General features: G+C 44.4%; 1 protein-coding gene and 1 long non-coding RNA gene across 2 annotated transcripts in view; both read right to left on the reverse strand.

Annotated features, from left to right (window-relative positions):
- Positions 1-2,160: 2,160 nt before the first annotated feature.
- Positions 2,161-13,940, reverse strand: LOC128102032 (uncharacterized). The gene is made up of 3 exons (XR_008215304.1): positions 11,887-13,940; positions 10,531-10,688; positions 2,161-9,975 (listed from the first exon to the last, which is right to left on the reverse strand). It is a non-coding gene; the product is annotated as an uncharacterized LOC128102032 (long non-coding RNA).
- Positions 13,941-19,806: 5,866 nt separating this feature from the next.
- Positions 19,807-20,860, reverse strand: part of Meis2 (Meis homeobox 2) — a gene marked incomplete at its 5' end in the record, with an annotated part of 207,869 nt that continues 206,815 nt past the window's right edge. Inside the window, one exon of the mRNA XM_052723697.1 lies at positions 19,807-20,860. This exon is cut by the window's right edge and continues 375 nt beyond it.

Genomic DNA, 20,860 nt, shown 5'->3' on the forward strand with positions numbered 1-20,860 from the left:
TATGCACAACAGTGTATGCCATCTTAACTTACAGGGCAAACAATAAATGAGGGAATTGTGGAATTTCTGTATTATTAATAAACATAGATGCCGGGCGTGGTGACACACTCCTTTAATCCCAGCACTCGGGAGGCAGAGGGAGGCGGATCTTTGTGAGTTTGAGGCCAGCCTGGTCTACAGAGCCGGTTTTATGACAGCCAGGGCTGTTACACAGAGAAACCCTGTCTCAAAAACACAAAATTAAATCAAATCATAAATAAAAATAGATGTCTAAATGTCACGTGTGCCTTTGTTCTAAGCTTGAAGGGAGCTGGGAAGGTGTTGACTGCCTTATTTATTACTGAAAGTAAATAGCAGTAGAGGCTGCTGGTATGTTCCATGATAAAGCACTTGCCTGATATATATAAGGTCTTGAGTTTGCTGTCCAACATTGCAAATAAAATAAATAAAAATAAAATTCTTATTGCATACAATAAAATCATCATCGATATTTACTGAATGTCTACCACAAGTCACTTGATTGAGAAAAGTGTCTTTACGCATTCACTAATTTAGTCACTATGTAAAACTCCAAAGACAGTTCAGCAGGCAGGAACTGCTTGGTACTCTTGCAGAGGACCTGGGTTCGGTTGGCAACACCCACATGGTGGCTCACAGCTGCCTGTAACTCGGGTTCCAGGAATCCAACATCCTCTTCTAGACTCCAAGGGTACCAGGCATATATGTGATGCACAAACATACACGCAGGCAAAACACTCATGCACATAAAATTCAAAATTCAAAATTAAAAGCTCCAATACAAGGTCGAGATGCATTGATTAATTTGGCTAATGTCACATAATTAATTATTGAGGAGCTGTTGTTGTTAATATGCTTCTGGTGTGACCAGAAAGCAATGTCTGAACCCATTGCCTCTCCTGCTTGGGCTGGTGTGTGCTGTCCACATAGGCCGCTCTAGCTGCCACCTCCTTCTCCTTACTGATCAATCCCTTTTTGAACAGCTTAGAAGCGGGTGGACAGTGGAGCAGATGGAAACAGTTGCTGGGTAAGGTTGCTGACCTGAGTTTGATCCCTGGAACCCACGTGAAGGTAGAAAGATCGAACTGATAATAAAGTGGTCCTCTGACCTCCGTGTGTGTACTCTCCCAATCATATACGCATGTCAATAAATAAATCATTTTTTACAAGAAAAGGCTAGAGGCTGAGAGATGGCTCAGCAATTAAAGACACATACCACTCGCGAAGAGGACCTGAGTTCGGTTCCCAGCACTCACATCAGAAGGCTCACAAGCACCTCTACCACCAGCTCCAGGGGCTCTGGCACCTCTGAACTCTGCCACTCACCTGTGCATGCCCACAGAGACACAAACACACCCACATACGTATAACTAAAAATACATGGCATGGATTATTAAAAATACCACGGAAAGTTAGAAAAGGAAGTGATGTTCCCGCGACATCATCCTTAATTGGTAAAAGTAAATGCAGTGAAATGAGCTGTTCTTTCTTTCCAACCACCTATTGGAGTCTGACAGGGAAATGCAAAACGAAAGGATGAGTGTTTGTTCCGTCACAAATTAGGCTCCTTTGCGTTTTCTCTCTCCTGGAAAAGAACACCCTCAGGGTGCCACACCTTCTACTCATGTGGGTGTCTTTGCATCCTCAGTGTTACCTCAGATTGTAGATCTAGATGGCAATGAGAAGTGAAGGTTTGCGCATGTCTGGGCAACGATGTGTCTATTGCACAACATGCAATAAACACTATTTGTAATTATAATAAGGGTGCCTTCTAGAAGAGGTAAACAAGGGCATAAAATCCATCTTCTGTATGGTTAGTATTCCATTTATATGAGAAGTCCACTAAATTCACTGAACCGTATCAGGCCACATCTGTTTGAAAACCTACCAGTTTTTATAAACATTAGATAAAAAATGCTTAGATTTAATGACCATTTATCATATTCATGAAAAAATAATGAAATGGGAAGAGAGTAGAGGGAAAATCATTGAGAAAAACTTTTAAATGCCTAAAAGTTTGAGACTTTAATTTATATATATTAGATATATACATATATATATTTTAAATCAAACATCTGCTTTTTTTTTGGCTTTGAAACTTTCTATATTAGAAGATGCTTTTTTTTTCTTTTCTGTCTGGGTTTCAACCTAATCATAGATTCAGAAAATACACCCAAATCCTCCCAGTACTTGGGAGGCAGAGGCAGGCAGATCTCTGAGAGTTCAAGGCCAATCTGGTTTACACAGAGTTCCAAGATGTGTAAGAAGACCCTGTCTCAAAGAAAAAGAAAAAAAAAAAAACACTCCCCCAAATATTTATATGTAAACATTTCCCACAGAAGTTAGGTATGTGAATCTATAAAGAAGTTGCTGGGATAAAAATCCTTATCTCAGAGAGAAATCATGAATGTTCCTTAGTAGACTTAAGACAGACCTCAGGCTGGGCAAGGAGGAGAAGGATAGAAAATGAAAGTGCTCAATTTCTTTTTCATGTGCATGTATGTGTTGCTTGCTTGTGTATACGAGTGTTAGCATGTGTGTGGGCAGTGTACATGGAACCCTGAGGCTGACATAAGGAGCCTTCTTCAAATACATGTCACCTGACACACACCTTTAATCCCAGTACTGGGGAAGCAGAAGCAGGAGGATTTCTGTGAGTTCGAGTCCAGTCTGGTCTACATAGAGAGCTCCAGAACAGCCAAGACTGTTTAAAGGGACCCTGTCTCAAAAACCAAACCAAACCAACCCAAAATGTGCTTCACCTCATGTACTGAGTCAAGGTCTCTCACTGGAACCCAGCCCTTGCCGATTTGGCTACGCTAGCTATCCATTTTGATCTCAGGATCCTGTTTCCACCTCCCCAGCACCGGAAGTAGAGGACAGCCATCGTGCCCACCTGGCCTTCATGTGGCTTCTGGGGATCTGAATTCTGATTCTCACACTTGTGTGGCAAGTGCTTTAACCACTGAGCGGGCTCGCCCACGCCCTCACTGTATGCTGTAGGGGAAGAAGAGAACAGAGCTTCCCAATCACTCCACAGCAGGTGAAGAGCCGTGCAGAGGAGACTGGGAGTGACGTTTCTGACAGCAAGCTACAGGAATAACAAGGTGACGGAAGAGCCCGTCACAAATAGAAGATCGTTTCAGAACTGAATAAGATGCCCCCTAGTATAAAAAGCGCGAGTCTGTGTGAAATTAAACCTGGGATGAAGAAGACCGAGGTGTGAGACTTACCAATAAGGAAGCCATGTGTTGACGCCAAGGAACGCTGGCCATGTTTCAATAGCCCTAGTGGATACTTTTTTAGATCTTGAGGTGTTTCTTTCTGTTATTCCTATTTATGTCTGTTTCTAGCTTGATTGACTGAACTAAGGTACAACCAATAAATAAGGAAAGTTGTAGTTCTATTAATACAAAATTTGTTTTTGTGCCAATAGCGAAGGTAGAGGATAGACCTTATTCTTAGCTGATCGATACAGGCATCACAGATCAACAACCAATCTTCATATTGGCAGGCAGGACAGTCAATACCTTATTACTATTTAATAAGAATCACCCTGCCACTGCAGTGGCAGGGAAAATGTTAGAAAAGTTTATGTTAAATGCTATAACTACTGCTGGACTACAGGCATCAGAAAGTGGGAAGGCACCAGATAATAGGAAAAATTAACCTCGTGTTAAGACCCTCGGGGTCCTTTCAGACCCTATAGCTAGTGAGTTTTGAGTTGGACTAGTCAGTTGCCATCTGCAAAATTCCACTTCTGAGTCAGAACAATAAGGGGACCACACCAAATGACCTCAAGGCCGCCTTTCAGCTCAAAAATCTACTAGTAGAGATTGTAGTTTGAACTTTCATTAGGTTAAGAATGTGACGAGCAGATGACTGACCCAAAGGATGTTCCAGGAAAGTGTGACATGCCGTCCTGCAGTGCACTTAAACTGAACAGCACGGATGTGAGTGTGCCACTATTGATGTACAAATGTGGAATGTGCTTCACTGTGTCTCCAGAAAGTGATTGATAGGAGATGCATCAATTTCAAGGTTGGTGAATTCAAGTAAACTGTTGTCGGTAGTGTCATTTCTTTAAAAAAAAAATTACATCCTTACCGAAAAAAGACAAATCGAGACAGGATATACATAAAGCAACAATTTATCACAAATATCCACTTAGCATTGTGGAGGAGGGAGAACACTGGTTGAGCATTTTGTTGTTGTTGTTTTGTTTTTCCAGAAAATCTGAGGAGCATTTTTTAAATTGCTTGGTGTCTCTGTCTTGAACACAACTTGTCTCCGCTTTCAAAGAGGATCTACAAAGCAGACTCTGATGTCACAGGGAGTCATTTTTATATAGGGTTCGATCAGCCCCTGCTCACACACCCGGCAGAAAGAAATGGGTAAAGAAACTGAGCTCATTCAATGCCAGACCCCTGGCACCCCTTCCAAAGAGCTCAAGACATTCTGCCAGGTCCAGTAGAGAGGAAGATAGAGGGGGTTTTTTTCTTCAGATTTCTGAATCCTGCTTTTGATTCATTTACTTACTTTCTTTCTTGGAGATAGGCTCCTCTTGCTGTAGATCAGGCTGGCCTTGAACTCACTGTGTAGATCAGGCTAGCCTCAAATTCAGAGATCCACCTGCCATTGCCTCCTGAGTTCTAGGATTAAAAGGGTGCTTCACTATATCATATACATACATACATACATACATATATATTATAAGTGTACACACACACACACACACACACACACACACACACACACCTTAGTCACGTCTATGCTTGGAATATTTTAGCTTTCCAGTATTTTTACACTGAATGAAAACAGTTTTACATTTTGAAATTGCATAGCACAAATATTTTACAGAAAACAATTTAAAATAGATGAATATCAAGTAGGAAAAAACACAAAGATCTTCTTCATACAGCTTATCTGCCTTTCATTGTAAAAGATTCTTAAAGCTCATGACAGAGGCTTTGGAAATGAGTTCATCTTTAGCAAGGCTACCCACACACTGGGGAAAAAAGTAACTTATTTGATGGGAGCCCACCCTGTGTCTAATTTAGAAGTTTCCCGTTTATGTCATGTCAGATTTGGGAAGGCTGAGCCTCATGGAAGGCATTGGTCTGACTGTCTCCCAAGCTTGATACCCAGGGTTCATGACTGCAGTTCCTGGCACACTCATAAATATTCATACCTCCACTAATAATTTGCAAGCCAAATTCATTTGGCTTTTTTCACCCCATCAATCTTATAATTAATAAGGGTGGTGCTCTTGTTTCACTTTCCTCCAAAAGAAAAGATAAATGAAATAAAGAGTCATCCTGTAAATTTAAATAGGAGTGCCTTTCACTGATTAAAAGCTGATGCTATCATATGATGGGGGGGGGGATCCTTAGGCTGTTGCTTTCTCTGGTAGGGGGTGGTGATGGGCAGGGCAGAGGAAGTGCTTCCAGATGTGGCTTGCATGAGTCTGGAGAACTTCGTTATCTATTAAATAATGCCTAGAAAACTTTGGGTAGATGGTAGAAATGAATTTTTAAAAAATAGCTACGGTTGTGCATGTCCGTAACGCCAGTGCTCAGGAGGGTGAGGTGTGAGAAATGCTGCCAGTTCAAGGCAGGCTGGAGACAGTGAATTCCAAGCCAGGCAGGAGCTACATGGGGAGCCATGCCTCAGAAAGAAGAGGAATGAATTGTCAACTACATCTTTGAAAGCTGCTTTCTTATCCATTGTCTGGCTCCATCCGAATGATGACCGTTGCACATATAGGGAATGTCTCAACAAGCCTGCAGATCTCGGCTTGGAAATTCAGAGAAATGCTAGAAAAGTTGTCAGAATTTACTAACCATTGATGGCTCTTTGAGTCAACTGCCTTTGAATTAACATGATAGCCATGTTTCCCAATCTAATTGGAGAGACCTTGGTTTCCATGGGGACGTTAAGGGAGCTTTATAGGACATGATTTTACAAATGTATCATAGGAGAGGGTGGGTATCGTGTACTCCTGTTGGGTTTTTTAAAGTTTATTAAGAACAGCGCAGGGAAATCAAATTGAACATAAGTTAAAAATAAAATTGTGATGATTGAGGTGGGTTATCTGAACTAGTTGATACCCATGACCCGACTCTACACTCGCCTTGAACATAAAGTCCTGAAGCTTGTGGGTGTGCTGTAAAGTAAGACTGAATACCTTCTTCACACTGCTGTGGTGGGCAAAGCACCCTGGGAGCAGATGACTTAACCTGTATGACTGGGAAAGCTATGTAAATACAGAAGCAGAAAAGGTTCGTCTCTGACATCACAGGGTCGCCCCGACTTCTTTTAAGGGAGCATAAAGATGTAACCATATATTATTCGAGGAGTATTGTCTGTGAAGCTCTTGTCACCTCAGATTCTTGTTTGTTTGAGACAGGCTCGTACTGCATAGTCTTGAATGGAATTTATGGTGAACCTCCTGCCTCAGCTTTCCTCCAAAGTGCTAGAATTATGGGATTAAGCTGCCATGCTCCTATCTTGCCTAGTATTGTGGCTGACACACACATTTAATCCCTGCACTTGGGAATCAGGCAGAGGGATCTGTGTGAATTAAAGGCCAACCTGGTCTACATAGCAAGTTCCAGGCTAGCCAGGGCTACACAGTGAGCCCTGTCTCAAAGTAAGTACAATGGCCAGTAAATCTTATTTGGAAAGGCAGTGGAAGAGGGTCCCGGGTGCTCAAGGCTCTCTATCCATATTTGTTTTGTTTTTAAGAGTATACTGTGGCGGTGGCGCACGCCTTTAATCCCAGCACTCGGGAGGCAGAGGCAGGAGGATCTCTGTGAGTTCGAGGCCAACCTGGGCTATGGAGTGAGTTCCAGGAAAGATGCAAAGCTACACAGAGAAACTCTGTCTCGAAAAAAACAAAACAAAAAAAAAAGTGTACTATGTTCAAGCCAGTCCACTTTAGACAACTCTAAGCACAATGTGCACGTGATCATACATTGATATCACAGCAAAAACAATGGAAGAGAAATGTTTTCCTCATAAGGCAAATGCGTGAATGAGAGAGAACCTGGCCTCCTGTTGAGGCCTATGTTCTCCAGACCAATCTAGTCCTTTGCTTCAGAGGTCAGATGGCCTGAGAGGGCTCAGGAACGCAGAACTCTGGAGGAGAGGTTGTCAGGGGCCCTGAGATGCCTTGCTCAGGTGTCTTGGCTGGTGAGAGCAGAGATGGGCTCTTTAACATATACAGGTTGCTTCCTGGGTAGAGAAGGTAACTAACAGGCTTGTCTTCACTTTTATCAAGTCCTTCTCAACTCTGCTCATCTAAGGGGGGGACTTTAAAAAGCCACTTTGGGGGCAGACTGTCTCTTTCCTCTGCTCTCCTACTACAGGAAACCATAGCAAAAGCCTGGGGGCTTTCTGGGCTTCATTGTTCCATTGTTATAGTCCCTCAACTAACAGTGGCTGCGGGCCTGCCCTCTGATTGGATAATAGACCTAGGTAGGGGTGACTGTGACAGGATGGAAGAGTAGGGCTGAGTGGCATGGCCAGTGACTTCTCGCACTTTTCTCAGGATTTAATTAAAGGCTACTGGATTCTCAGCACTTAATGAGCTGAATGTGGTTCTTTTGGCTGGTGACTTTCCAAGGCCACCTCCTCTTCAATTAGATGACAAATCCCATGTGTTCCCTCTGTCCAGAGTCTGCAAGCCCTGGGAATCCTTCAGGATTGAGGACCCAGGAGCTTAGGAAGAGCTTGGGAAGGAGGGAGAGAAACCAGAATTGCCCACACCTCTTGCAGAACTCCGACCCTCTAGGAGAGGTGTACACTACAGGGCCAGGAGGTAAGAGGGTCTCCCTCTTGGCTGTTCTCAACTTCCTATGACTAGATGCCAGCTGTGCCCTCAGCTGCTGAGACCTGAAGAAGGGGTGTCCACGGGGTTTAGCTCCATTTAACCTTCTTGCTGTAGAAGGCATGGGATGGGGCAGGCTTGGGGCAAAGGAGAGGAGATAGTAACTGCAGAGCTTTGTGCTTGTACTTTAAAAAGGAAAGAATAAGATGGGGCTGGCGTATAGTGCATGCAACACGCAAGGCTACGGAGGAGTGAGGAGTGGGCTTTGCTGCATTCCAGTTACATCACGGTTCTCTCACACTGGAGGTGGGTGGTGGTGCTCTCGGGTCTGGAATGGACACCTCGGGTTTCTTAGCACTCCTTCCAAGAACCTCCTTTGTCCTGCAGCTGGTCTGGGGGTAAAGTGCTCCTGCCAGAAGCCCCAGGCTCCCCAGATGCTCTTTCTGGGCACACTGGGTTCCTGGCTTGGTTTCTGTGCGAAGGAAAATTAACGACTCCCTCTAGTTTTTATATCTTTAAATCACGATTCCCTGAGGTTTGTGTTTCGGGCCAAGTGAAGTAGATAGCTGAGGAGAGCTTGGGTAATTCCAAATAAAAACTGCCTGGAATGATAATTTGTGTAAAAACTTCAAAGTAGGCTAACTTTATGGTGACACAGATGGGCTTGGTTCCATGTTCAGCTAGAAATATATATATATATATATATATATATATATATATATATATATTATTAGCTGTGTGTTCATGACCACACTGATATTCTAAACATCACACACAATTCCATTTCAACTCCTGACAGTCCAATAGTGACTTCTGTATGAGTGAAATACTTTGGACTCAATAGACAGTCTGAATTACAACCCCACCCCCAAACATGAGGTAAATAGAGGAGAGAGAATTAACATTCACTCTTCAAGAGCTGAGGGGAAAAAAAAAGAGTGAGATGGAAAGGAGACAGGGACCAATAGTGGAGGAAGAAGGATGGATGGGTGAGAGGTGAGAGGGGAGGTGGGAACATTGAGGTCAGAGAAGCCTTGGACGCCTCCCCCAAGCCCAAGTATCTCTCCAACCAGGTTCAGATCCGGTTTCAGGCGGTCTTGTGTCCTATGTCCACAGTTCCCTGGGGGCTTAATTCACTCCTGCCCTCTCTGCAGAATGACTTTTGAACCTGGAAAAATAATTGCATTAGAGCAGATTACTTATAACCGATAGTTATCCGTCTTTTGCTGGTCGACAGAAGTCTATTAAACTCGGCACAGCCATTACCAGCTGAGCTCTAGAGCGTGCCTTCATTAAGAAAATTAAAACCGTGTTTTCGAACCTAAGCCAAGCCTGCCCAGTCTCAGGAGTCTGTGGCAACCCCCGAGGTTTCCCAGAGTCCGCTGTTTGCCAGAATCAATCTCTTTGCCTTTTAGACTGGGTAGGTCTGGGCGGGAAAGACTGAGTGTGGTGACAGTCGCTGCAACGCTGCAACGTAGGACTATCCAAGCTCGAGGAACTCCATCCTTCTTCTTGACCCCGCCCATCCTACGACCTTCGCCTCTCCTCGCTTGGGTCTTTCCCCTGAGGTTGTCGGTTCAAGGCTGGCACACCTGTCCGGGTGTGGCTCTGGGGGACCTAGGTAGCAGGTGGGGATGCGGTAGGATCTGTGGAAGGGGACGCGCAGGGTCGGGAACTTTCCCAGTTGACGTCTGAGGCTTGATACAGACACCAGTGCACGTGTGTCCCAGCGCTCGCGCCCACACTACAGCGCCTGCTCCCTCCATACAGAAGCTAGGACACCAGCGTGACCTGTGAGCCTTTTGTCCACCCAAGCGCAGGCGGCCGGCCAGGCAGCCAGACAGGCAGTGGCATGTGCCTCTGACCCATAGGTCTTTTCCCTTTGGCAGGCTCCTGGGCTTTGGTTTGGCGACACACCCTCGTGAGTGCCCCTTGGAGACTGGAGGCCACTTCGCTCCAGTTTGGTGGCAGGGAACAGGTGGGAAGAGCAGGCGCTAGGAGGTCCCATCCTCTCCCCTCTCCGCAGACACCCTCTGTTTCCTGAGTCTCTGGTGGAGATATCGCTCCAGTGCAAGCTCTCTCCGCGGGAGAGAGGTTGAGATGCTCTGATCCTGCGGCATCTGCAACTGTGCAGAGTTGAAAAATAATTTTTAGCACCCTTTATTTTATCTTTTTGTTGTTGTTATTGTTGCTACCTGCCTCTCTTTGTTCAGCATTTAGTTTTTTTTTTAATATTAATTATTCAGGATCTCTCTGAAAGGTCCACCCAAGTCTCTAAGAAAAACATTGCGTGTGTGTGGGGACATCCTTACTTAGGACTCTAGGGGCAAAGAGCAGCTACATCTTTGTCAGAACGCCCAGTGATGGAGTGCTCAGCCCTCTTTTTCGGTTCAGTGTGGGTCTCTGGTTATTAGGGGAAATAGTAACACTACTCCCATTCAAATGCAGGCCTGAGGGGAGGGGGTGGTGTTACTTGAAAGTGTACAATATCGGTATCTAATTCTCTTTCCCACGTTCTTTAATTGATACAAAAGCTTGCAGCCCTCAAGTGACAGAAGTCGGCTGATAGCCGTGGACAAGGGAACATCTTTTACATTTGCACAACTTTCAACTGCAAAATCGCTGGACATTAAAAAATAAAAATTAACTAAGTTCTTCTAAGGAAGAGGGGAAACTATCACCTGATATTAGTGCTTTCTTTTTATCCCAGGGAGGCATCATTCAATTCCTTTTCCTTTGTAACCCAACCGAGCACACCACAAGTGAAGGACAATCTCTCACCAGCAACAGATCCAGAGTGTTTAAAGCAGGTTCCTTGGCTGATTTTTCCTTTCTTTGTCTTTAAAGCAAAACAAAAACAAAGATTTTTTTTTAAAAGACAGAGCACTATTCCTCTTGGAGAGTTAATTTTGTTGCCACAATATAGGCACGGGACTGTTAACAGCCATTTGAGAAGCTAAGTCTTAGAGATCTCATTGTTTCAATCATAATCTTCAAGTGGTTTAAGATTAATGGCAGGGTATTTTCTGTCTCTTCTCGGGGACCTTTGCATCAATTTACTTAGAACACTGACCAGACTGCCAATGTCTCCCAATTTGATTAAGCTAGACGTAAGCAAACACAGTAGCATTTCCACATTTTTTCCACCCGTGAGAGTATATTGCTGAAGTACTTCTTGTTCCGAGTTCAGCTGCAGTGAGGTTCACTGTCTTCCTTGTGTTTGTTTTATTGTGTTTATATAGCTATCTAGACTGCTATGCATTTCATGTGCATGCATATACCTATATACACATATATTTAAGGCAGCCCATGTGTTGGGAAGTAACTTCTCTTACACTCCTGAGCTTAAAGGGGACCTTTCGAAAAGTCAACCTCAGTGCCAGGCTTCCCCGGAGAATATACTTTTAAAGTAACTTTGAATGCAATGAGCTTCAAAACAGATTCCCTCCCATCATAACAGCTTGCTTGGTAATAAATATTTAAATTTATCTCAGTTATCACAATAGCCCCCACCAATTTTTCAAGCTCAGCTGCACTGAGGCATCCCTATTCTGTCCAGAAGATCTAGGTTATCGCCCATCACTGCCTTGTCCTAGAAGTGCCCCTTTCTGTGGGGCCCCAGGGTTCCTGACCCAGCCCTCCAGCATCCACAAACGGGGGTGGGGGTGGGGGTGGGGGCTGAGCTATGAAAGTGGAAACTGCCGAGAAGCAGAAGAGAGAACGGATTGCGCAATCCAGGAGCTGGGCGCCCTGGGGAGAAAAGAAAGGAGACGCACCTTTAGCTGCTGTCCTCCCTGCCGCGTTCTTTCCTTCCCCAGAGCCTCGCTCCTCAGAATTGTTCTCAGAAAAACCCCACAATCTGGTTCTTTAAAAACAAAACCCAAAACTCCCTGAGAAGCTAAAGTCGTTCCGCATGGTAGATAGACAACGCTTGGTGTGGGGGGTCTGACCGAGGTGGGGAGACCTTTCTGAGACTGGGCTGCAGGGGCCAGTGCCTCCTCCCAGGAGCACAGACGGTGGAGCTGGGCTGGCGTTACCTGTGAGCCTTCGCCTTCCCCACCGCGCAGAAATCCCAGGCAAGAGTAATCCGGACATTGGAAGGATGCCGCTCTGCACCGAACCCCAACCCTCTGAAACCGTGCAGCGCACCTTGCACTGGGTGAGATGAAATGCCCGCACTCTGGCGCGATGTTGGGGTGCGCTCCAGCCACCCTTTCTGCCTCCAGCAAAAGCGAGAAAGCAGGGCCAGAAAAGAAAATACGCGTGGAAAAGACCTATTTGTGTGTAGATACGGTGACAACTAAGAAAGACAGACAGAGAGGGACAGATCCTCTTTGTTGTGCATAAAAGGGTCACCCCAAATTGGAAACTGCCTAAATTCCAAAAGCGATTCCTGTAGACTTTTGTGAAACTGTGAAATTTCCCCCAGGAGTTTAATTTTTCGAATACAAGAAATATTATTTGGCGTTCCTGGTTTCCCCTCATCAGATATCTATTTTTCAATAATAAAAAAAACTTTCTGAATTATCCATTAAAACATTTCTTTGGACGTTAAACCTGCAAGGGGGGAAAAAAACAAACTACAGCAAAACCCCACAGAATAAAGAGATTTTTTTAAAATGTATCCTTTTGCTAAGGCATTTGGTCGTTTATTCCCCGAGGCCAAGTGAAGGTGTGGGTACCTTCCTATTTTGTTATTATTTTCATCATTTATTCATTTAAATGCTCAGCCTTGACAAGCTATTCCCTTGCTGCAGCCGGTCACGGGTGGGAACGGTGGAAAGAGCAGGAAGGGAGGGTGGGGAGCGCAGAAAAACACCGTGGGCTTCGCAGGGGGCTGGCCCGCCACGGTCTGTCCTGCTGGCCAGCAGGGGGCGCTCTGATGTTATCTGTGGACCAACCGGCCGAGCCGCTCAGAGCTGGCGACACAGGCTTGGCGGTTTCACGCAGCTGCAAGAGGAAGGGGAGGAGGATCATAGCTCCTAAACCCTCAGCAGAGATTCTACTCGGGTTATTTACCTTCGGCTCGAAATATATCTGCGTTTCACTTCAGCTAGCTTAGTGCTCCCACACCGACCTCTTTGCGTCTGTGTCTTTACAGCGCACGTATAATCACGCGTCTTGAAATATACATTAATGCAACTTATTAGATGCGACGATGAATAGTCAACATTTTTTTCGCCTGTTAGTTCCGCTGATCCAAGCAGGATTTATTTGCAGATCTCACATCCCGGAGTCATAATGCGCCCCCCCCTAAATAAAATTGGTCAAATGTTGACAACCTGTAAGCCAATCTAACACTCAAGATTAGTGATGGGAAACTAATGAGAAAATATCAGATCGCCCGGCCCGAGGGCTGCCAATTAAATCTTCGCTGATTGAAAAATAAAAGCGGAATTGGGGTGTGAGCCCAGCTCAACTTGAACTATTAATTTAACATGTTGCCGGTCCGCGCCTTCCCTCACTCCATCAGCGCCTCCCCCTCTCTCATCCCTCAACCTAAAAGCCAAATGTTATTTCTCGAAATATTTCAAGAGGTCCAAATCAGAATAATCATTTCTTGCACGGTAAATATTAGCCCTTTAAGCAATATGATTTAACTAATTAGAAAATTTACATCATTAAGTCTCAGGGAGAGAAAAAAGAGAAACAGATCTGCCAGTCATTTTAAAGGAGACAGGCACTATTGAAGTGTGAAGAAATCGGCTCTAATTCAAAAAGGCAATCGGGCAGAAAAAGCCCTCAACATTACCCTGCTAGTTATTAATCAGAAAGGGCTCTCTCTTCTCCCTACACCCTCCCCTCTGCCCACTGAGTTTCAGTTCGTTTTTTTGCCAGTGGCCCATGTCATATTTATATTGAGGTTTTGTCTGCTAAAGGATTAAAATTGGAAAATGTTTCAATATGAGGAAAACAGAATCTTCAGAAGGAAAAAAAATATTCGCAGACTGGTAAACTTGTGGTGCACAGTTCTCACACTCCTCTTTTATTTTTATTCTTTCTTCCCATTAAGTTCCTATTCTGAAACCTGCTTGGTGAGAACGAGATAAAGTCTTTGTGTTCTGCTCCCCTCCCCCTCCTCGTACCTCCTCCTTCCTCCAAAGCAGGAACGTAGACTGAAAGCAGAAAAGTACAAATACATTAACAAAGCCGGATTCCCTTGATAAAAAAAAAAAAAAAAAAAGGCAACGGTTTAGGCTTACACGTCAGGAATCTACAGAAATAGGGGATCTGTCGGGTGGGTCTGCATTCAACACGATGCACTAGAGTATTCCCCCCACCTATGTATAGGAGTCATATGATGTGTAGTTAGAAAAGCAAATAAAAAGAAGGCAGGTAGGTGAGAATAATTTTAAAGTGCACTGGTGTGTGTGTGTGTGTGTGTGTGTGTGTGTGTGTGTGTGTGTGTGTGTGTCTTTTTGTCTACCCCACTCCTTTTCTGCCCAGCTTAAAACAGCAGTCTCATTATATCTAGGTGCCCCTTCCCATCATACTCTTACTTAAGCCCTCCGTTCCCCACACACAGAGCCCTTTCCCGGGTCTTCTCATTCCCAGCAAATTAACTGAGAGTGAATTGCAAAAGGAACTTTCTGAGTAGGTCCTCTGAGATGCTCGGGCCCTTCCCGGCACCTCTGAGGACTCGCTTTTTAAACAGACTTTGGGTTTAAAAAAAAAAAAGTAGCAATCCTTGGGCATTCCTTTGTGATCGCTTCTTAAATTATAAATAAGTCAGAAAGACTCACTTTCTGCCACACCCTAAGCCCTCATTATAGCCCATCACAGCTCTCTCTACTTTGGTTTTTTTATAAAGTTTGTCCACCTTGCTTTTCACCCAGTCCGGGAGCCTTGGGACTCCCAGTCTTCTCTGGGCCTTCGGAAGCTCAGCAATCCCCGTTCAATGCCATCCTCTACGTCACTAGACTTCAAGTTTGCAGGAAAGAGCAGCAGCAAGACCTGGGCTGTTAAGACACCAGGACCAGTTAGTTCTCTCCGAGAACTTTTACTAGGTGGGGCGCGTGGAAGGAGAAAACATCTGTAAACAGTGGTGCTCCTGAGACTGGGGAGCGGACTGGGACACGGAAGGAAGCTGGGGCAAGCGTCAAATAGGGCAGATTTTGTGAGTCATTCTGGGGTACGCTTTAGAGAAAAAGAGGAAGGGGTGGGGGCACTAGGAAGCGTCTAGAGTCCCTCTGAAATGCACCTCTTTTTCTGGCTGTCCCAGAGCCGATGGAAGTCTCTGGTACTTCCCTCTGAGAAAGATTAAATGAACACTTCTGTTACTTGGGGGAGGTGGGACCCAGAGAGGTGAAAATACTCCAGACAATGGCCTCTGGCCATGGAGGGATCCCTTCCAGTGCCAGGCTCCCTGTGGAAGTCTCCTTACCTTTGTAGCTGGTATTGCATCTGAAGCCAGGAGAAGGTTCCTGGCTAGGATCTTTGAGACGGGAAAAAAAAAAAAAGACCTGGAGAACAAACGTCTCTTGAATCTACTCCGAAGCTAAGAAACATTACAATAAAATTTACAGCGCCTTTAACAACTCGCAAGTGAGGCATTAAAATTCTCTTTAATTGAGAAAATATTGATTTTCTAAGTCTAGAAAAAGCGAAATCGTAATTTAGCTGCAAACTTTCATGCGAGAATAAAGCAAGTTATGCCGCCATATAATGGATGCACCCTCAATCCCCACACAACATCACATCTTTAATTGCCCTACTTTGTGGGGTGATAAAGACAAAAAGATAACCCGATCAAGGCAAATGCTTTATTTTTTTTAAATCTAGAGAAGGGATCTAGAATAATTTTTTCCATTGATGTATGAAAAGAATTGCCTATCATTTTTTGAAGTGTGTGTGTGTGTGTGTGTGTGTGTGTGTGTGTGTGTGTGTGTAAGGTCCAATAGGGAGAAAAGAAATAAAAAGAACGGAAAACCACAGACCACTCTAAAAGCCACTCACAGTAGCAAATCCGTTGATATTCTTTACCAATGGAGGAACGAAGCCAACGCATTTAGAGCAAATGCATTCACAGGCAAAATTGCATCCTCCTTGAACGAAACAAACCTAGGTCTATTTTGTTACTTTATTCCCGGGTCCTGGGGTGGGGGGTGGGGTGCAGAATCCATTGGTGGATAGAGGAGGGGAAGAGAATCCGACTTTCTGTTATTTCTGTATCGGTTTTTGGTATTATAGAGGAGTGAAGAAGTTTTTGTGTGGTGGTTTTTCATTGATCAGTCACTCTGAGCTAATGTAATTATCCTCATCAATAGGACGCTGCAGAGAGAATCATTATGTGGGTGACATTGATAAATGACCGCCCAGGAACGGCCCTCTCTCGGGCAACCCCCACATCTGACCCTCCCACACACACAATGTAGTCATAGAAACACCTACAAGGACCTAGAGCGCCGCCCCGCCAGAGGCCGGAGAGGGAAGAAAAGCCTCGGGCGGGCGAGGTGGGGGCAGGAGGGGGGGTTGTCCAGATCCCAAACAGTTGCAAGACAAAACCAGCCAGCCGCATGCGGGACGGGGCAGAGTGGCGGGAGGGGGACTGTCCCCGCGCGGCCCCCCAGCCGCCCAGGCACAGTTGCCTATAACAAAGTGCAAATCTGCCCTGCAGACCGGTCCATTCTTCCACACCTTTCCCCACGTGCGACTTCACTCCAGGCCACCAAGAGATGCTTGCCCAGGCACACACTGCAGGAGGATTTGGCAAAGGAGTTTAAGGGTCAGGTCATCGAACTTATAGGCATAGGAGTCTCACGGGCAACCCCTCTTCTCTGCGTTCAAAACACCCCAAACACACAACAAACAAACCAAATACCACAAAGGCAGCGACTGGCGACACCTCCCCCTCTGGCGCTCCCGCGTTATTTCCTGAGTGACCCCCTTCTTTCCTCTTCACCTCCTAACCCAGGGCCTCTGATTATGAGATAATGGATTTTGCGATTGTTCCTGTCAGGGGCAAAAAAGAAAAAAAAAAAAGTCCCCTACCGAAACCCCACGTTTTCATCTTTCCACTGTTTTATTTAAGCCAATGGGAAAGTATTGAGAGCAGTAATTGATTCATAATGATCCATAAATCGGTGTCGGAAAGCGGGAGGTGGGGCGGCGGTGCGAAGAGAAGGGGGCGATGCTGTTTATTTATTTTATTTCTAAAGCCTCAGCTAAAGTAGCTTTGACACTGTTGGGGCTGGAGGGGAGGGGCCGCTGGGCTCTGCCGGATCATCCATCATTCCTGTCACCCAGAGTCTGCCCGGAGGAGCAGTAGACGCAATCTCCCTTCTGTCTCTACAGCGAAACTATTAATATTAAAACCTCCCTTCAAACACTGCCCCGACGGTCCCCATTCTCATCACGATCTGACCGCCAGAGTCCAGCGCTGCACCTTTCTCCAGCCGCGGTGGGACTCCGGGGGGCTCCCCACGCGCGACGCCTCTAGTTGATCACTGCAAAACAAACTGTTCCGTATCCCCTCCATCACTTTGCAGGGGGTTCGTCTCTGCAGCAAATACACTCGCAAGGGGGAGGCCTTCTGCACGCACTACCGCCAGCCAGGTCCTCCTTGCTCCCATCCTTCCTCCCCATCTCCCCTGCCCCTGGACCACAGGGTGGCCACCTAGCTAGGGCCACCCTGTGTAGACACCTCAACAGAGGACCCTCTTGCATAGTGGCAACTTGTAGCGGAGGTCCAGGCTCCTTATCAAATTGCTGGCCTGCAAGACTAATGGAGAATTTGTGGAGGATCCCTTTGAAGGAAAGGCCCCCCTTTTGACAGCTGCTAGAGATATTAGCCACATTTCCCTTCCCGGGTCTGCTCCGGGTTAACAGGCCCGCAGGAGTGGGAGGGCCAGGCAGCAAGGAGGACCTTGATGGGCTGGACAGACCCATCCAGGGAGTTGGAGTGGGGGTTCAGGGTGCTGACCTGGGGATGGGTAGGAGAGGGGGAGCGTGGAAGACTCAGCCTTCTCTGAACTTTTCTTTTCCTTTAAAATGTGGCTTTTTGCTCAATTCCCAACCCTTAACAGATGGCGACCGCAGCTCTCTCTCTCGGAATTTCTTGAAGAAAGGGAAACCTTTGGAGTTTATTTCTGCTTTTGCTTTTCCATATAAATAAAAAAGTGTTTTTATATTACTCTTGTTTTGGAGAACATAAGCAATTTTATTCAGACTACAGTATTTCCTTTAACACTATATGGCTGTCAAAACACCATTCCCAGTTTCTTTACGTCTGACAGCTGAGTCTTTCTTAAATATACCCAAATCGGAACTCTTTAGACTAAATAGTAAACCCGAGAGAGGAGCAAGCGCCTTCTGAGGTGGTATAAAAAGCACTATAAAAATTGGACAAATTCATCATCCCTCTGTCATAGAATGGGGTGGGGGTGGGGCAAGGAAATGCATAGATAATACTTCAATTATCACTCATCTCTAAATATCTAAGGTTAAAATTAGCATGATAGGATACAGATTGGCCAAGACAGTCAGCTTAAGATGAATTTGTGAATTCAAACTAGGGATCAACAGTTCTGGGCTCCGCCCTTCGTGGAATAATGTAATAACTCCATGAAACACTTTTTATAAACATGAGCTTGTCATCAAGGAAACCCTTCAGCATTTACCTTACTGAAAGCAATGGAAGAAGCAGCTGCCAATATAAATTATTTTTCCCTTCAACTGATGTGAGAGTTAGTTTAGAAATGAGGAACTTGTCAGGGTTTACATCAGAGCATTTAAAGTAAACGTATGCAAATATTTAAATTTTACAGGAAGACTCCATGTGAAATGGAGCAGAGAAAATGGGAAAGAAGCTGTGTGTGTTTTACAAGATCAGTGTGTTTGTGTCAAGCAACGCTATTCCTAGGTTTAAAGAGCAGTACAGTAATTAAAGTGATAAACGCACTTATAAAAATTTTACTTAACAATATAAAAGAAAACAATAGCTATTTATACTCTTGCTCATTCACATGGAGAGCTTCCATTAAGGCTGTCTAAAGAGGGAACATGGAAGGGCTTGCCTAAGATGCCACTATGGATTGCTTCCAAGTGTCAGTTTGGAGGATTAATGAACTCTTCCCCTATCAAGTTGAATCATCCATCTACCTCCTGTTTATTGTCTCTTTAAATGGAGGAGTCAACATTCAGGAGTTAGGAAAGCCTAGACAGTGTGTTTATTTGGAAAATCTTACGGTGTGCGGGTGCTCAAGCTTCGTCCACATTTCCCACACTTTAGCAGACACTGTACAATATCAACGAGCTTGCAGCTCTAAATTACCGAGTGAAGTTTTGAAAATGCTATCATATTGTCTGTTCCTTTCCTTTTCTTTTTTTAAAGAAACAACTTTAGCCACCAAATTGTCATACTTGCATCCCTGCACATGGAAAAAGTATCTACAGGAAAAGGATAGCACTGGGTCATTTGTATTAAATATTAATGCTTAAGCATCCTTTTAAGCTTAGGATTTCCAACTCCATAGAAGGTGTTTACTTAGCTATAAACATCTATATATAAGCTTTAATTTACATAGTCAACAGTATTTGAGTAAGATGCGAGAAATGCTGATAAATCATGTTTGAACACATACATTATTTCTTATGATATAAAACGAAGTTGGAATAAACCCTTGATTCTAGTGGTGGGTGCATAAGGCAAAAGCTTTATCTGAAATTGCTTTTTAAAACATCATGCGGCGATAATAAGACAGGCTGGGCATTTTGAAGGTGGTTTCTCAAGCTGGTTAAAATGCACACAGTTTCATACCTTTGGAAGTTTTCTGCTGATGAAACCTAAGAGTCCAAACACACAATGAAAAGCTACCAATGATGACTTTTAAAATGTTGGTAAGTTACATCTGAAATATGCTCAATTTCCCGGGGGAGGGGCCATCACCTACTTCCATCAGCACACAGTAGCTGGCATCCTGCAACCTTCAAACCATTAAAAACACCAAAGCCTAACAAAAAATCAAAAATGAAATATTTATTACCGCATTTTGTGACTTAACACCTTTTTTTTTAACATAACGTCACAGTCCTCATACAAGTATTTTAATGTAAATTTGACAAAGCTTAAAGGTAACAGCATTTTCTTCTAGTGAGGAACACGTGCTGAGAAAAGAGGATCCCATGGACATACAATACCAATTCCACAGCAGATCTGATACTAGCAAAAACATTCTTTTTTTTTCAATTGAGGTAAACACATAGAATATCTAACATGAAACAATTAAAAGACCGAACTCTGTACGAAGTTTGTTACAGTATTCTCTTGCTCCTTTTTATCCCCCAAGCTTTGAGTTCCTCATAGAATCCTACTTCTGGTGCAATGACCATGAATAACTTTTTTTTTGTGTGTTGAGGAAAGCTGCCCAACTTAAAGATTGTTTTGTCCACAGCCAAGGCTCGGAACTTGAAGAAGCCTTCGCTCTGTCTCTAAATCTTCATTGGCAAGCTCTTGGAAGAACAGTCCCCCAAAATCATAATAAGAATTGGCTTATGAAGCACAAACTATAAAGATCTGTTTGAAACTAAAGGACACATTGATGGGGGAACAAAGGCTGGGCATGAAAACACATTCTAGCCGCTGGAGTCAGAGTGTTGAGGTTCAGCCAACTGTCCATCGCGCTCCCCAGCATGGTTCTTTTCTCATTGGCCCAACAGGTTTAAAATATACCACAGTCTCTCCTGGATAGTGAATTCACTGATGAACCAAGACAGTCATTCTTTTGGGAACAACACACATAGTGTGGAAAACAAGGATATATATTTTTTTTCTCTTCTAAAACTATTTGAGGCAACGTAACGGAGTGATCAACAGAAATGTACAAGTTTAACTTAGTCCCTATGTTTATGCTACAGTAGTTATAACTCTCGGAGTCTTTCTCCAGAGGATCTTTGCATGGACAATATTGTCTCAATGAGCCCATCATTTCACATTTGTGTTCTTGTCCCATTGGTCCTCTGTTGCTTGATGAAAAATGACAAAAGTAAAAAATAATCACAGCTGTCTGGAGT

Source organism: Peromyscus californicus, unplaced genomic scaffold, assembly GCF_007827085.1.
Source record: "Peromyscus californicus insignis strain IS unplaced genomic scaffold, ASM782708v3 Scaffold_7__1_contigs__length_154581171, whole genome shotgun sequence".
Taxonomy (NCBI): domain Eukaryota; kingdom Metazoa; phylum Chordata; class Mammalia; order Rodentia; family Cricetidae; genus Peromyscus; species Peromyscus californicus.